A 15,039-nucleotide genomic window follows, 5' to 3' on the forward strand; every position below is an offset into this window, starting at 1 on the left:
AACATGGGAGAAGGGAATGAAAATTAAGATAAAGACAGTGAGAGGCAAACCGTAAGAGACTCTTAACTATAGGGAACAAATTGAAGGTTGGTGGAAGGGATGTGGGTTGTGGGGGGAGGGGGTAATTGGATGATGGATATTAAGGAATGAGCCCTGGATGTTATATGCAACTGATGAATCACTAAATTCTACCCCTGAAACTAATAATACACTGTTAACTAAATAATACACTGTGAACTAAATTGAGTTTAAATTAAAAAACTAAAACAATGAAATAAAAATATAAATGTTTGGTAAAATTTGCCTTTGAAGCCATCTAGCCCTGGACTTTGGTTTGTTAGCAGATTTTTGATTAATGATTCAATTTCTTTGCTGGTTATTGGTCCGTTCAAGTTTCTTCTCTTCCTGTTCTAGTTTTAGTAGTTTATATGTTTCTAGGAATTTATCCATTTCTTCCAGGTTGGCCAATTTGTACGCATATAATTTTTTATAATATTTTCTTAAACTTGTTTGTATTTCTGTGGTCTTGTAATTTATCCTCTCATTTGTGATTTTATTTATTTGAGTCTTTTCTCTTTTCCTTTCCATAAGTCTGTCTAGGGGGTTATCAATTATATTAAGTTTTTCAAAGAAACATCTCCTGGTTTTGTTGATCTGTTTTTGTTTTAGTTTATCATTTGTTTCTGATTGTTTATCATTTGTTTCTGTTTATTATTTCCCTTCTTCTGCTGGCTTTAGGCTTCATTTGTTATTCTTTGTCTAGCTTCTTTATGTGTAAGATTGTGTAGTTTATTTGAGATTTTGTTTGCTTCTTGAGGTAGGCCTGTATTGCTATATACTTCCCTCTTAAGACCTCTTTTGCTGCATCCTAAAGGTTTTGGAGTGTGTGTTTTCATTTTTTATTCTTTCCATCTATTTTTAAATTTCTTCTTTAATTTCCTGGTTGACTTATTCATTCTTTAGTAGCATGTTCTTTAAACTCCATATATTTGTGGTCTTTCCAAATTTTTTGTTGTAGTTGACTTCAAGTTTCATAGTGCTGTGGTCTGAAAATATATATCGGGGTGCCTGGATGGCTCAGTCAGTTGAGCATTTGCCTTCAGCTCAGGTCAAGATCCTATGGTCTTTGGATTGAGCCCTCAGTTGTGCTCCCTGCTCAGCAAGGAGTCTGCTTCTCCCTCTCCCTCTGCTCCTCTCCCTGCTTATGCTCTTACTCTCTCAGATAAATAAATATAATATTTTTAAAAAGATTTCACTTATTTATTCATGAGAGACACAGAAAGAGAGAGGCAGAGAGAGGCAGAGACACAAGTAGAGGGAGAAGCAGGCTCCATGCAAGGAGCCCAGTGTGGGACTTGAACCTGGGAATCCGGATCACTCCCTGAGCCAAAGGCAGGCGCTCAACTGCTGAGCCACTCAGGCATCCCAATAAATATAATCTTAAAAAAAAAGAAAATATGCATCATATGATCTCAATAATTTTGTACTGTTGAGGTTTGATTTGTGACCCAGTATGTGATCTGTTCTGGAGAAGTCCCGTGTGCACTTGAAAAGAATGTATATTTTGCTTTTTTAGGATGAAGTTTTCTGAATATATCTGTTAAGTCCACCTGGTCCAGTATCACTCAAAGCCTTTTTTTCCTTGTTGATTTTCTTTTTCTTTCTTTCTTTCTTTCTTTCTTTCTTTCTTCCTTCTTCCTTCCTTCCTTCCTTCCTTCCTTCCTTCCTTCCTTTCTTTTTCTTTCTTTTTCTTTCTTTCTCTTTCTTTTTAAAATATTTTATTTATTTATTTATTCATGAGAGACATAGACAGAGAGTGAAAGAGGCAGAGACACAGGCAGAGGGAGACACAGGCTTCATGCAAGGAGCCTGACATGGGACTCAATCCCAGGATCACACCCTGGGCCAAAGGCAGGCACTAAACCACTGAGCCACCCAGGGATCCCCTCCTTTTTGATTTTCTGCTTAGGTGGTTTGGTTTGTCCATTGATGTAAGTGGGTATTAAAATCCCCTACTATTATATTTTTATCAATGAGTTCCTGTGTATTTGTTATTAATTTGTTACTAATATATTTTTATTCTCTAAGTTGGGACCATCAATATTTACAATTATTAGATTTTCATGTTGGATACTCCCCTTATTATGATATAGTGCCCCTCGTCTCTTGTTACAGTCTTTGGTTTAGTTTAGTTTGTCTGATATAAGTATTGCTGTTCCATGTTTCTTTGACATCCATTTGCATGATATATATTTCTGTATCACCTCACTTTTTAATCTGCAGATGTTTTTGGTTCTAAAATGAATCTCTTGTAGGCATCATATAGATAGGTCTTATTTTCTTATCCATCCTGACACCCTCTGTCTTTTGATTGGAAGCATTTAGTCTGTTTACTTTCAGAGTAATTATTGATAGATATGTGTTTAGTGACAGTTTATTACTTGTTTTGTCATTATTTCTGGAGATTTTCGGCCATTGTTTTCTCAAATAAACCTTCTGCCCCTTTTCTCTTCTTCTCCTAGGACTCCTGTGGTATGAATGCTGTAGCATTTGATGAATTTCCTAACTGTACTCTCATGATCCCAAATTTTCTTTTCTCTCTTTTGTTCAACTTCATTATTTTCCATAATTATTTTTTGTATATGACTTATTTTTTGCTCTGCTTCTTCCTTCCTTGCAGTCTTTACATCCAGTTGGTTTTGAATCTGAGTTGTTGCATTTTTCATTTTGGCCTTATTATTATTTTTTTAGCTCTTTTATATCCGCAGTAAGGGTCTCCCTGATGTCTTCCTTGCTTTTCTCAAGCCCACTGGTATCCTTATGATTGCTGCTCTAAATTCTGGATCAGGCATATTACTAATATCTGTTTTATGGTTTTGACCTTTTCTTGTTCTTTCTTTTGGGATAAATACTCTGTCTTGGCATTTTGTCTAGGTCTCTTTCTTTTTCTCTGTGTTAGAAAAGCCTGATATGTTTCCTGATCCTGAGAGTTACGGCTTTATGAAAAAGAGGTCATATAGTGTTCAGGATCTGGTGCTTCAGGAAGTGCGTCTGGTGTGTCCCATGTGCACACTGCTACTGTGTTTTGGCTGTTGTAGCACTCAGGCCAGTCATCTGTAGAAGTTCTCATTGCCAGCATTGGTGAGTGTTTGGACTTTGGCCAAAGAGTGGTGATTTTAAACTAGGTCTGTTCTGGTTTGCCTGTTGAAAAGACCTTATACGGGGATGCCTATGTAGCTCAGCGGTTGAGTGTGGGCCTTTGGCTCAGGGCGTGATCCTGGAGTCCTGGGATGGAGTTCTGAGTTCCTGCATCAGGCTCCCTGCAAGGAGCCTGCTTCTCCCTTTGTCTATTTCTCTGCCTCGCTCTCTCTCTGTGTCTCTCATGAATAAATAAAAAAGATCTTGAAAAAAAAAGACGTTATCCTATTTCCATTAGAACTGAAGCTTTGCAGAATTCTGTGGGCAGTAGACATGATACATGCAGGGTTTTGTTCTGGTCTCTGGGTAAAAGGCCTACTGCATGAGTTTTTAGTCACACTTGCCTGAGAAAAGTAGTACCAACAGAGTGAAGGATGGTGGGAGTTGGTGTAAACAAGTTAGGCAGAAGTCTTGGTGCTGTACTGTTTGCTGAAGTTGGTTTATGCTGAGGTATGGGTGAGGGAAATGGTGGCAACCAGCTCCTTTGTTCCCAGAGAGAGAAGTCCATTTTTAAAGCTCTCAAGGAAGCACTTTCAGATGAGTAAATAATTTCCCCTTGTGCATCCCAGACATTTTTCAGATCGCTGTTTTCACACTATCTCTGGGTTGCTTTCCTGCCTGGAGCAGCATAGCTCACCTTGGACTCTATCTTAGCCACTCATTCTGATTTTTTAAATTCCAAACATCAGGGACCTGGTATGGTGGAGACCTGCACTGGTCCTCTGAGAAAGGCTCTCACACTTCACTGGGTCTGATGCAGGTTTAATGCAGTCATCCCAGAGCACAGGGGCATGGAATTTGGAGCATAGCAGGCTAAATAGCCCATGTCCCACTTCACTGCCTTCAGCAGGTGTGTCTGCACCTATGCTAAGGAGCAGGGAAGAGAAATGACACCCACCATTTTTTTTGTCCCCAGAAAGATAAGGTCACCTCTGACATATGCACTCCAAGAAGGGGGAACTGTCTCTCCTAGTGTGTCCAGGGGATCCTCAGATTGTGCCATCTGCTTCTGGGCCTCTGCCCTCCTTATCTACCAGAACTCCGCAGCACCCACATGGCTCAACACCAGCCATGACTGCGAATTTTAAAACTCCAGTCTTTGAGCTCCACTGGTTGTAAAAACTCATGATAATCAGCCATTCTGTTTTCCCAGTCAGTGGCTTTATGGAAGTATTTTCTTTGTGCTATCTTCTATGTGCTTATCTCTCTCTCCCTTTCCCTCTCCCTCTTCCTCTCCCTCCCCCTCCCCCTTTCCCTCTCCCTCCCTCCTCTATCCATGATCAGGGATCCCTCCCTTCCACAGCACCTGCCATCCTTTTCTCTCCCTATCACATATCTGCACCTACTACCTTCCACAATGTGGTCCCTTCTCTTTCTCTAGTTGTAGTTTGTTTTCTCAGTCCTCAGATCTACTTCTTAGGTGTTCAGTTGATTTAATATTTATCTAGCTGTTTTTGAGGGATGAGGCAAACCTAAGGCCCTCCTATTACTCTGCCATCTTCCCAACACTTCTCTGTCATTATATTTTAAGGCTGCTCAAAGTGAGATCCTTTGATCAGTACTGGTCCCTGAACCATTACTAGCCTGGGATAAATATGGAAATTGAGAGTAAATATTAGAAACTTTTATAATAATTTAGTAGAGTAGTTTTATGTATGTTGAATATAATAATTTAAAACTGGTGTTTGTATTTTGTATCATTTTTCGTTTCATTTTTCTAGTAATCATTTTATTGCATTTTACAAGGTATTAGTCTAATTGCAATTTTTTTAAAAAAAGTTACTTGATAGTTTGAAAAGCACTAGTCTAAGCAATTTTTCGGTCAGTGTACATTTATTACCTTTACAAGTGTTGGTAAGGTGCTGCTTTGGGAGATAGACTTCATGTGTGAGCTACTATTTGCTCTTTCTCTATCCGTACTTCTCTTTGGGGCAGTAATGGGAGTAGGAGTATAGAAAAGATGAGGATGGTAATCAACTACGAAAATTTGTTCTTCTCTTGCCATTCACTCCCCAACGCATTCATTGACGCCTACAGCATACAGAATTTTCATAGCTAGAATGCTCTGGGGGTACCTACACAATTCTGTTTTATTGGTTATATACTTAGCAAGAGTGAGTTTATGAAAATTAAGTCAAATACTTCATAAGGACTGAATAAAGTTTAGTTGCTTTAAAAAATTCTTGAATTAGAAAGTATCAGAGTGGGAAAAAGCATTGTAGTCTGAAGAATTCTGCACTTAGATTTATTTACACATGTCTTTAGGTTTTTCTTTTTTTTACAGAAACAAATTGAGGTAGTAACTGACTGTACAGAACTTCAATTGGCAGACATTTTCTGATAGAAAAAGCCTTGGCACTTATGTCAAAAGATTGTCAAGTTAATGTGCATTTGTATTATCTATGTTTCAAAAAATGTTTAGGGTATGTCAGATCTTTCATTAATTTTTTTGACAGTAACCTCCAAAATAGAGTTCCGAATCACATCATTTAAGAGAGCTTCTATGATACAGACAAAAAGTACAAAAGGTAGTCAGAGAAGGGAGGGAATATTTTATACTGGAATGTCAGATATTACACCACAGATAACTTAGAGCTTAAAAGGTCAATGGTATTGGTAATTATATGAGTTGACGAAGAACAATAAGAGAATAGGCATAAAGAGAGTATATTTATGAAGAGCACAGTGGGGCTTGGTCAAGCTTAGATGAAGGTTCATACTGGGATCATAGACTATTAGATTAGCTAGGATAAAATCTGTGACCTTACAGTAGCCATTCTGATTGAGTGTTCTCAGCTGTGCTCTAGGCAGAGTTGCTTTCAAACTTTTTTCTGGCAGCAACCTGCAGTATGTTTTTATTGAAACTACAGTTGTCCATTGAACAACATGAGTTTGAACTTTGCAAGTCCACTTGTATATGGATTTTTTAATAGTGCAGTACTATAAATGTATTTTTTCTCCCTTATGATTTCTTTTTTTAAATTTTTTATTTATTTATGATAGTCACACACACAGAGAGAGAGAGGCAGAGACATAGGCAGAGGGAGAAGCAGGCTCCATGCACCGGGAGCCTGATGTGGGATTCGATCCTGGGTCTCCAGGATCGCGCCCTGGGCCAAAGGCAGCCGCTAAACCACTGCACCACCCAGGGATCCCTCTCCCTTATGATTTCTTAATAACATTTTATTTTTTCTAGTTTACCTTATTGTAAGATACAGTATATAATATATATATAAAATATGTGTTAATCAACTGGTTATATTATCAGGCTTCTGTTCAACAGCAGGCTATTAGTAGTTAAGTTTTTGAGGAATCAAAAGTTATTTGCAGATTTTTGACTGGAGGTCGGGGGGGTCAGCACCTTTCACCTCCATGTTATTCAAGGATTAACTGTATATAGAAAAATTAAGGACAATCATCTGGAAGAGAAGGGGCCAGTAGGAAAGGAGAAAGGATAGCATAATGATAAGAGTCTGAAGGAATCCTTTAATTCTGATAAGAATAATGAGAGAAAACCAGTCACCGCAAACATGGATCTTGATGTCTCATCTAATGTCTTAGAATTTCTACAATTCCTTTAGTGTTTTCAAACCAAACATACTACTTTTTTTCTGAATATTAAAAGAAACAACTCATGCACATATTGTTACTTAGGCATATATTAGGTTTTTTCTAAAGAGATTGAGGTTAAGAAAAAAATTAGATTTCACATAGCAAAGCAGTTCACACATAATGTATTATTTGTACTGCACTCTAAATGCTCTGATATTTTCTTCTTTTTTTTAATATTTTCTATTCAGTTTGATTTCATTAAAACATGCTGGTTGGCACCCACTAAATTGATTTCAGTATCCAGTAAATGTTGTGCTTCTTGGTTTGAAAAATTCTAAGGAAGTGATTCTCTAAGAGAGGTGACTTTACCACCCCCACCAGGAGACATTTGGCAATATCTGAAAACAATTTTGCTTCTAGCAACTGGGGAGTGGGCAACTATTGAGGTCTCTCTAGTAGGTATAGGCCATGGATTGCTGTTAAATCTCCTACAGTGCACAGGAAAGACACTGACCCTCTTACCCCAACAAAGAATTATCTGATTCCAGGTGTCAATAGTCACAGGTTAATAAACTTTTGTATGGAGAATCCATTAGCGGTAGGTGAGAGTTTGCTTCAGAGATTGTATTTTCATTTCTCAAGCAACTGAGACTCAAATAGTTCTTACACTGCCAACCTGCATCTTCCAGTGAGTGGAGCTGGATGAGAATTCACTATCCCCTTTTCTATTGTTAGGTACACTTAGCTCCCTTCTATAGAACAATTATATGAACAAAGAAAACAGGTCAAAATATCGGAGCCATTAATTCAAGTACTACTTCCTTTGCTATTCTTAGCAATATATCCTAACATAGTTAAGCTGTCACTATTGAAATTCTAAACCTCATGAATTGACTACAGAATGGTTAGCTGGTTTGTAGTCTTTTAGTGTTCCCTTCCTATGTTCCATTTACTGTTCTAGTTAAACAGCTTTGCACATGCTAGTGTGCCTTTTCTGAGGTCATGAGCAGCATTAAATACCAAAGAAGGTATTCTTAACCCACCGAACCTAGGAAATAGATATTTGCTGTTTTAAGCTAATAAATTTTGAGGTAATTTGTCATGCAGCAATAGATAACTACTACAGACTATTTTTAAAATATTTTATTTATTTATTCATGAGACACACATGGGGAGAGGTAGAGACATAGGCAGAGGGAGAAGCAGGCTCCCTGCAGGAAGCCTGATGCAGGACTTGATCCCAGGACCCGGGATCATGCCCTGAGCTGAAGGCAGATGCTCAACCACTGAGCCACCCAGGCGTCCCAACTACTACAAACTATTAAATTCTCCAAGTATGATTGTGAAATGATCTATTTTGCCATTTACTTTTGTTACTTATTTCTTCATGTATTTTGAACTGTCCCATGGGACATAAGCATTTATAATTGTTATATCTCCCTGATAAACTGACATTTTATCATTATGAAGTGTCCTTCTTTATCACTCATGATATATTTCATCTTGAAATCTGTTTCATCTGATCAATATAGCCATTCTGGTCTTCTTATGCTTACTGGTTGTAAAGTATATATTTTTACATCTATTTACTTTCAACCCAAGTCTTTCTATTTAAATTATAGCTCTTTTAGGCAGTGTAGAGTTGGGCTTTATTTTCTTTTTGTCCACTTTGACAATTTCTACCTATTGCTTGAAGTGTTCAGTAATTTTTAATGTAATTATTGACATGTGTTTGATTTTACCATATTTTTTGTTTTCAACTTGCACCCTCTGCTTCTAATTTCTCTTTCTCTCCTATCTTTTATTAATTTATTTGAATTTTTTAGTATTGCATTACAGATTTCCCCAACAACCCAAAGGTAGAACATTCTTGTGAAACATTTTGTAAGCTGAAATGACATAAAGTGAGGAAGCAATTACCATTAATTTGTATGCCATTTTTTGAGCATTCCAGACCCCCAAAATAACCTCTCTTAGGCTTTTCTGTTACTTTGAGACACATCATGCTAACAGATGCACAAAGTAAATCGAGATAAAACACAGATGTTCACAGACATAGTTCAAAGCTATGATGACTTGATGCTGAGATGCTGAGTGTAGTTCCCCAGAAAAAGAGGTTGGCAGTGCCACTCTCACTCTTCTGGGCATTTGCTATCTCTATAATGGCTGACTGCAAAATAAATGCTGAACAACAATTTTTAACTGGTTATACTAACCATCCTCAATGAAGTCAACAAAATATGGTTTCAGTAAGTAAAATTTCATCAGAGAAAAAGAAACAATAGGACAGTACTAAATGGAAATCTTAGACTTGAAAAAATGTACTTTTGGAAATTAAAAGTTCAGAATAGGGGCACCTGAGTGGTTCAGCAGTTGACGGTCAGCCTTTGGTTCAGGTTGTGATCCTGGGGTCCTGGGATCAAGTCCTACATCAGGCTTCCTCCAGGGAGTCTGCTTCTCCCTCTGCCTATGTCTTTGCCTCTCTCTGTGTTTCTAATGAATAAATAAAATCTTCAAAAAATTACAGAATAGACTTAACAGCCAAATGTCAATGGAAGAGGAATGAGTGATTGCACTTAAAGATAGATTGATTAAAATAATCTAATGTGAAATACAGAGAACCAATAATATAGGTATCCCCAATTTTGAAAGTTCACGTCACAGCACTTTGCTTTTAAGGAAGGCCTATATCAATACCTGTTTCCCATAACTGAAAGAAACCCAAAGGGGATTTTCTTTCCTTTTTTAAGATTTTATTTATTTATTCATGAAAGAGATAGAGAAAGAAAGCAGAAACATAGGCAGAGGGCGAAGCAGGCTCCCCACAAGGAGCCTGATGTGGCACTGGATCCCAGGACCACGGGGTCACACCCTGAGCCAAAAGCAGATGCTCAACTACTGAGCCACCCAGGCTTCCCCAAGAGGATTTTTATTTTTACTAAAAATTCTTGTATATTAATTCCAACATTGACAAATCTTCGTGTTTGACTTAATTGATTTTTTTTTCTTTTTTGGATGTGTTCCATTTTCTTGGTTCTTTATATGCCTCATTTTCTACTGTATTCTGGTTGTTTTGAATGTTAAATTGTGGACATTTTGAATTCTGTTATTGTTCCCCAATGAATATTGTTTCCTTTGTTTTTGCAGGTGATTTATTTGAAGTGAGGGCTGGGCTTGAACTTCAAACTCAGTTCAGATTGATTTTAAATGTGTCTATGTGTAGGGATTACCTGCGAGTTGTTAGTTTACAATCTCTTGTCTAGGGTTAGATGGTCTTTAGCTGAGATGCTTTTACACTGTCCCATAAATGTCTGATTCTGAGGTCAGTCAGAAATGTGAGTGCACAGTTTGGTGATCTGCTGTATGGTTCTTTTCATGGCAGGATTCCTCCATTTTTTTCAGCACTCATATTTTCCTGGGTTCAATTTTCTTGTTTTATAGGCCAGAGGCAGATAGCTTTTTTTCCCCTCCATGAAATCCCAGCCAGTTTTAGACTGCAATTAGCCTCAGGCTAAAACCCTCAGCAATAGGAATTTACTTGTCACCCCTCCTCCAAGTGAACTTGTACTGCAAACCCAGCAAACACATCTATTCACTCTCCAGTGAATTCATGTATTTGTTCCTTATTGTATGCCCAGATTTTATTATTCTTTTATGCAGTGGAGAGGAGATGGAGAGTTGTTAGGTAGGATCTTAATTTTTCATTCCTGGAAGTGGAACTTCCTATAGTTTTAATTTTTTAAATGTCAAATATCAAATAAAAAAATAGAAAATATTACAATGGATCCCCATGTGCCCATCACCAGGCTCTATTATTATTAAGATTTCCCTCACTTATTTAATCTACCTGTTTTTTGCTTTTTCTCATTTTTCCTAAATATTTAAATATATTTATTTAAAGCAAATCCCAGGCATCTCATTATTTCACATCTACATTGTTCTGTCAGCTTGTACCTGGGACTGAGCAGGGCCGCCAGGGAGCAGAGGCCTCACAAGATAAACAGCTGCCACTGAGACATTCACCTGGCAGGGGGCAGGGCAGTTCCTGCAGGAGCACGCACCTGAGATTCAGCACAGCAGGCCTCTCCCCCAGAAGACCACCTGGAAGAACAGGGGAAGAGCAAGTTCTTAACCAAGCAGTACTAGAAAGCTCCAGGGGAAGTTGAGGGACTTACAGTATAGAGAATGAGAGGATACCCCTACTTCTTTTTGTTGTTGCCCCCTTTTTTTCTTCCCTTTTATCTTCCTTTTTCCAGTACAACTTGTTTTTAGCCACTCTACAGTGAGCAAAATGACTACAAGGAAGAACTCACCACAAAAGAAAGAATCAGAAACAGTACTCTCTCCCGCAGAATTACAGAATTTGGATTACAATTTGATTTCAGGAAGCCAATTCAGAAGCATAATTATACAGCTACTCATTGCTCTAGAAAAAAGCATAAAGGATTCAAGAGACTTCATGACTGCAGAATTTAGATCTACTGAGGCTAAAATTAAAAATCAAATAAATGAGATGCAATCCAAACTGGAGGTCCTAATGATGAGGGTTAATGATGTAGAAGAACGAGTGAGTGACATAGAAGACAAGTTGATGGCAAGGAAGGAAGCTGAGGAAAAGAGAAAAACAATTAAAAGATCATGAGGATAGGTTAAGGGAAATAAATGACAGCCTCAGAAGAAAAAAAATCTACGTTTAATTAGGGTTCGAGAGGGCGCTGAAAGGGACATAGGACCAGAAAGTGTCTTTGAACAAATCATAGCTGAGAATTTCCCTAACTTGGGGAGGGAAAAAGGCATTCAGATCCAGGAGATAAAAAGATCCCCCCTAAATCAATAAAAACCATTCAACACCCCGACATATAATAGTGAAACTTGCAAATTCCAAAGATAAAGAGAGAACCATTAAAGCAGCAAGAGACAAGAGATCGCTAACCTTTATGTGAAGAAGTATTAGGTTAACAGCAGACCTCTCCACAGAGATCTGGCAGGCCAGAAAGGGCTGGCAGGATATATTCAGGGTCCTAAATGAGAAGAACATGCAACCAAGAATACTCTATCCAGCAAGGCTCTAATTCAGAATAGACGGAGAGATAAAGAGCTTCCAAGATAGGCAGAAACTGAAAGAATATATGACCTCCAAACCAGCTCTACAAGAAATATTAAGGGGGACTCTGTAAAAGAAAGAGGAAGTCCAAGGAAACAATCCACAAAACCAGAGACTAAGTATTATGATGACACTAAATTCATATCTTTCAATAGTAACTCTGAACATGAAAGGGCTTAATGATCCCATCAAAAGATACAGGGTTTCAGACTGGATAAACAAGCAAGATCCATCTATTTGCTGTCTACAAGAGACTCAATTGAGACGTAAGGACACCTACAGCCTGAAAATAGAAGGTTGGATAACCATGTACCATTCAAATGGCCCCCAAAAGAAAGCAGGGGTAGCCATCCTCATATCAGATAAACTAAAGTTTATCCCAAAGACTGTAGTAAGAGATGAAGAGGGACACTTTATCATACTTAAAGGATCTATCCAACAAGAGGACTTAACAATCATCAGTATTTATGCCCTGAATGTGGGAGCTGCCAAGTATATCAATTAATAACCAAAGTGAAGAAATACTTAGATAATAATACACTTATACTTGGTGACTTGAATGTAGCACTTTCTACAGTCGACAGGTGTTCTAAGCACAACATCTCCAAAGAAACGAGAGCTTTAAATGATACACTGGACCAGATGGATTTCACGGATATCTAAAGAACTTTACATCCAAACGCAACTGAATACACATTCTTCTCAAGTGCACATGGAACTTTCTCTAGAATACACCACATACTGGGTCACAAATCAGGTTTGAACCGATACCAAAGATTGGGATCATCCTCTGCATATTTTCAGACCATAAAGCTTTGAAATTAGAACTAAATCACAACAAGAAGTTTGGAAGGACTTCAAACACCTGGAGGTTAAGGACCATCCTGCTAAAAGATGAGAGGGTCAATCAGGAAATTAGAGAAGAATTAAAAAGATTTATGGAAACTAATGAGAATGAATATACAACCGTTCAAAATCGTTGGGATGCAGCAAAAGCAGTCCTGAGGGGGAAATACATCGCAATACAAGCATCCATCCAAAAACTGGAAAGAACTCAAATACAAAAGCTAATGTTGCACCTAAAGGATCTGGAGAAAAGACAGCAAATAGATCCTACACCCAGCAGAAGAGAGTTAATAAAGATTCTAACTGAACTCAATGAAATAGAGACCAGAAGAACTGCGGAACAGATTAACAAAACCAGGAGTTGGTTCTTTGAAAGAATTAATAAGATAGATAAACCATTAGCCAGCCTTATTAAAAAGAAGAGAGAGAAGACTCAAATTAATAAAATGATGAATGAGAAAAGAGAGATCACTACCAACACCAAGGAAATACAAACGATTTTAAAAACATATTATGAACAGCTATACACCAAAAATTAGGCAATCTGGAAGAAACAGATGCAATTCTGGAAAACCACAAACTACCAAAACTGGAACAGGAAGAAATAGAAAACCTGAACAGGCCGATAACCAGGGAAGATATTGAAGCAGTCATCTAAAACCTCCCAAGACACAGAAGTCCAGGGCCAGATGGCTTCCCAGGGGAATTCTATCAAACGTTTAAAGAAGAAACCATACGTATTCTACTAAAGCTGTTTGGCAAGATAGAAAGAGATGGAATACTTCCAAACTCTTTCTATGATGTCAGCATCACTGTAATTCCAAAACCAGACAAAGGCCCTACCAAAAAGGAGAATTATAGACCAATATCCTTGATGAACATGGATGCAAAAAATCTCAACATGATACTAGCCAATAGGATCCAACAATACATTAAGAGGATTATCCACCATGACCAAGTGGGATTTATCCCTGGGATGCAAGGCTGGTTCAAGAATTGTAAAACAATCAATGTGATTCATCATATCAGCAAGAGAAAAAACAAGAACCCTATGATCCTCTCAATAGATGCAGAGAAAGCATTTGACAAAATACAGCATCCATTCCTGATCAAAACTCTTCAGAGTGTAGGGATACAGGGAGCATTCCTTAGCATCTTAAAAGCCATCTACAAAAATTCCACAGCAAATATCATTCTCGATGGGGAAACACTAGGAGCCTTTCCCCTAAGATCAGGAACAAGACAGGGATGTCCACTCTCACCACTGCTATTCAACGTAGTACTAGAAGTCCTAGCCTCAGCAATCAGGCAACAAAAAGAAATAAAAGGCATTCAAATTGGCAAAGAAGAAGTAAAACTCTCCCTCTTCGCAGATGACATCATACTGTACGTTGAAAACCCAAAACACTCTACCCCAAAATTGCTAGAACTCATACAGCAATTCGGCAGTCTGGTAGGATGCAAAATCAATGCCCAGAAGTCAGTGGCATTTCTATACACTAACAATGAGACTGAAGAAAGAGAAATTAAGGAGTCTATCCCATTTACAATTGTTCCCAAAATCATAAATTACCTCGGAATAAACCTAACCAAAGAGGTAAAGAATCTCTACCCTATAAACTACAGGAGACTTCTGAAAGAAATTGAGGAAGACACAAAGAGATCGAGAAATATTCCATGCTCATGGATTGGAAGAATTAATATTGTGAAAATGTCAATGTTACCAAAGGCAATTTACACATTTAATGCAATCCCTATCAAAATACTATGGACTTTCTTCGGAGAGTTGGAATGAATCATCTTAAGATTTGTGTGGAATCAGAAAAGACCCCGAATACCCAGGGCAATATTGAAAAAGAGAACCAGAGCTGGGGGCATCACAATGCCAGATTTCAGGTTTACTACAAAGCTGTGGTCATCAAGACAGTGTGTTACTGGCACAAAAACAGACACATAGATCAGTGGAACAGAATAGAGACTCCAGAAGTGGACCCTCAACCTTATGGTCAACTAATATTCAACAAAGCAGGAGAGAACATCCATTGGAAAATATACAGTCTCTTCAATAAATGGTGCTGGCAAAATTGGATATCCACATGCAGAAGAATGAAACTAGACCATTCGCTTACACCATACACAATGATAAACTCAAAATGGATGAAAGATCTAAATGGGAGACAAGATTCCATCCAAATCCTAAAGGAGAACACAGGCAACACCCTTTTTGAACTTGGCCACAACAACTTCTTGCAAGATACATCCAGGATGGCAAGGGAAATAAAAGCAAAAATGAATTATTGGGACTTCATCAAGATAAAAAGCTTCTGCACCGCAAAAGA

This window comes from Nyctereutes procyonoides, unplaced genomic scaffold (genome assembly GCF_905146905.1).
Source record: "Nyctereutes procyonoides isolate TBG_1078 unplaced genomic scaffold, NYPRO_anot_genome, whole genome shotgun sequence".
Lineage (NCBI taxonomy): Eukaryota > Metazoa > Chordata > Mammalia > Carnivora > Canidae > Nyctereutes > Nyctereutes procyonoides.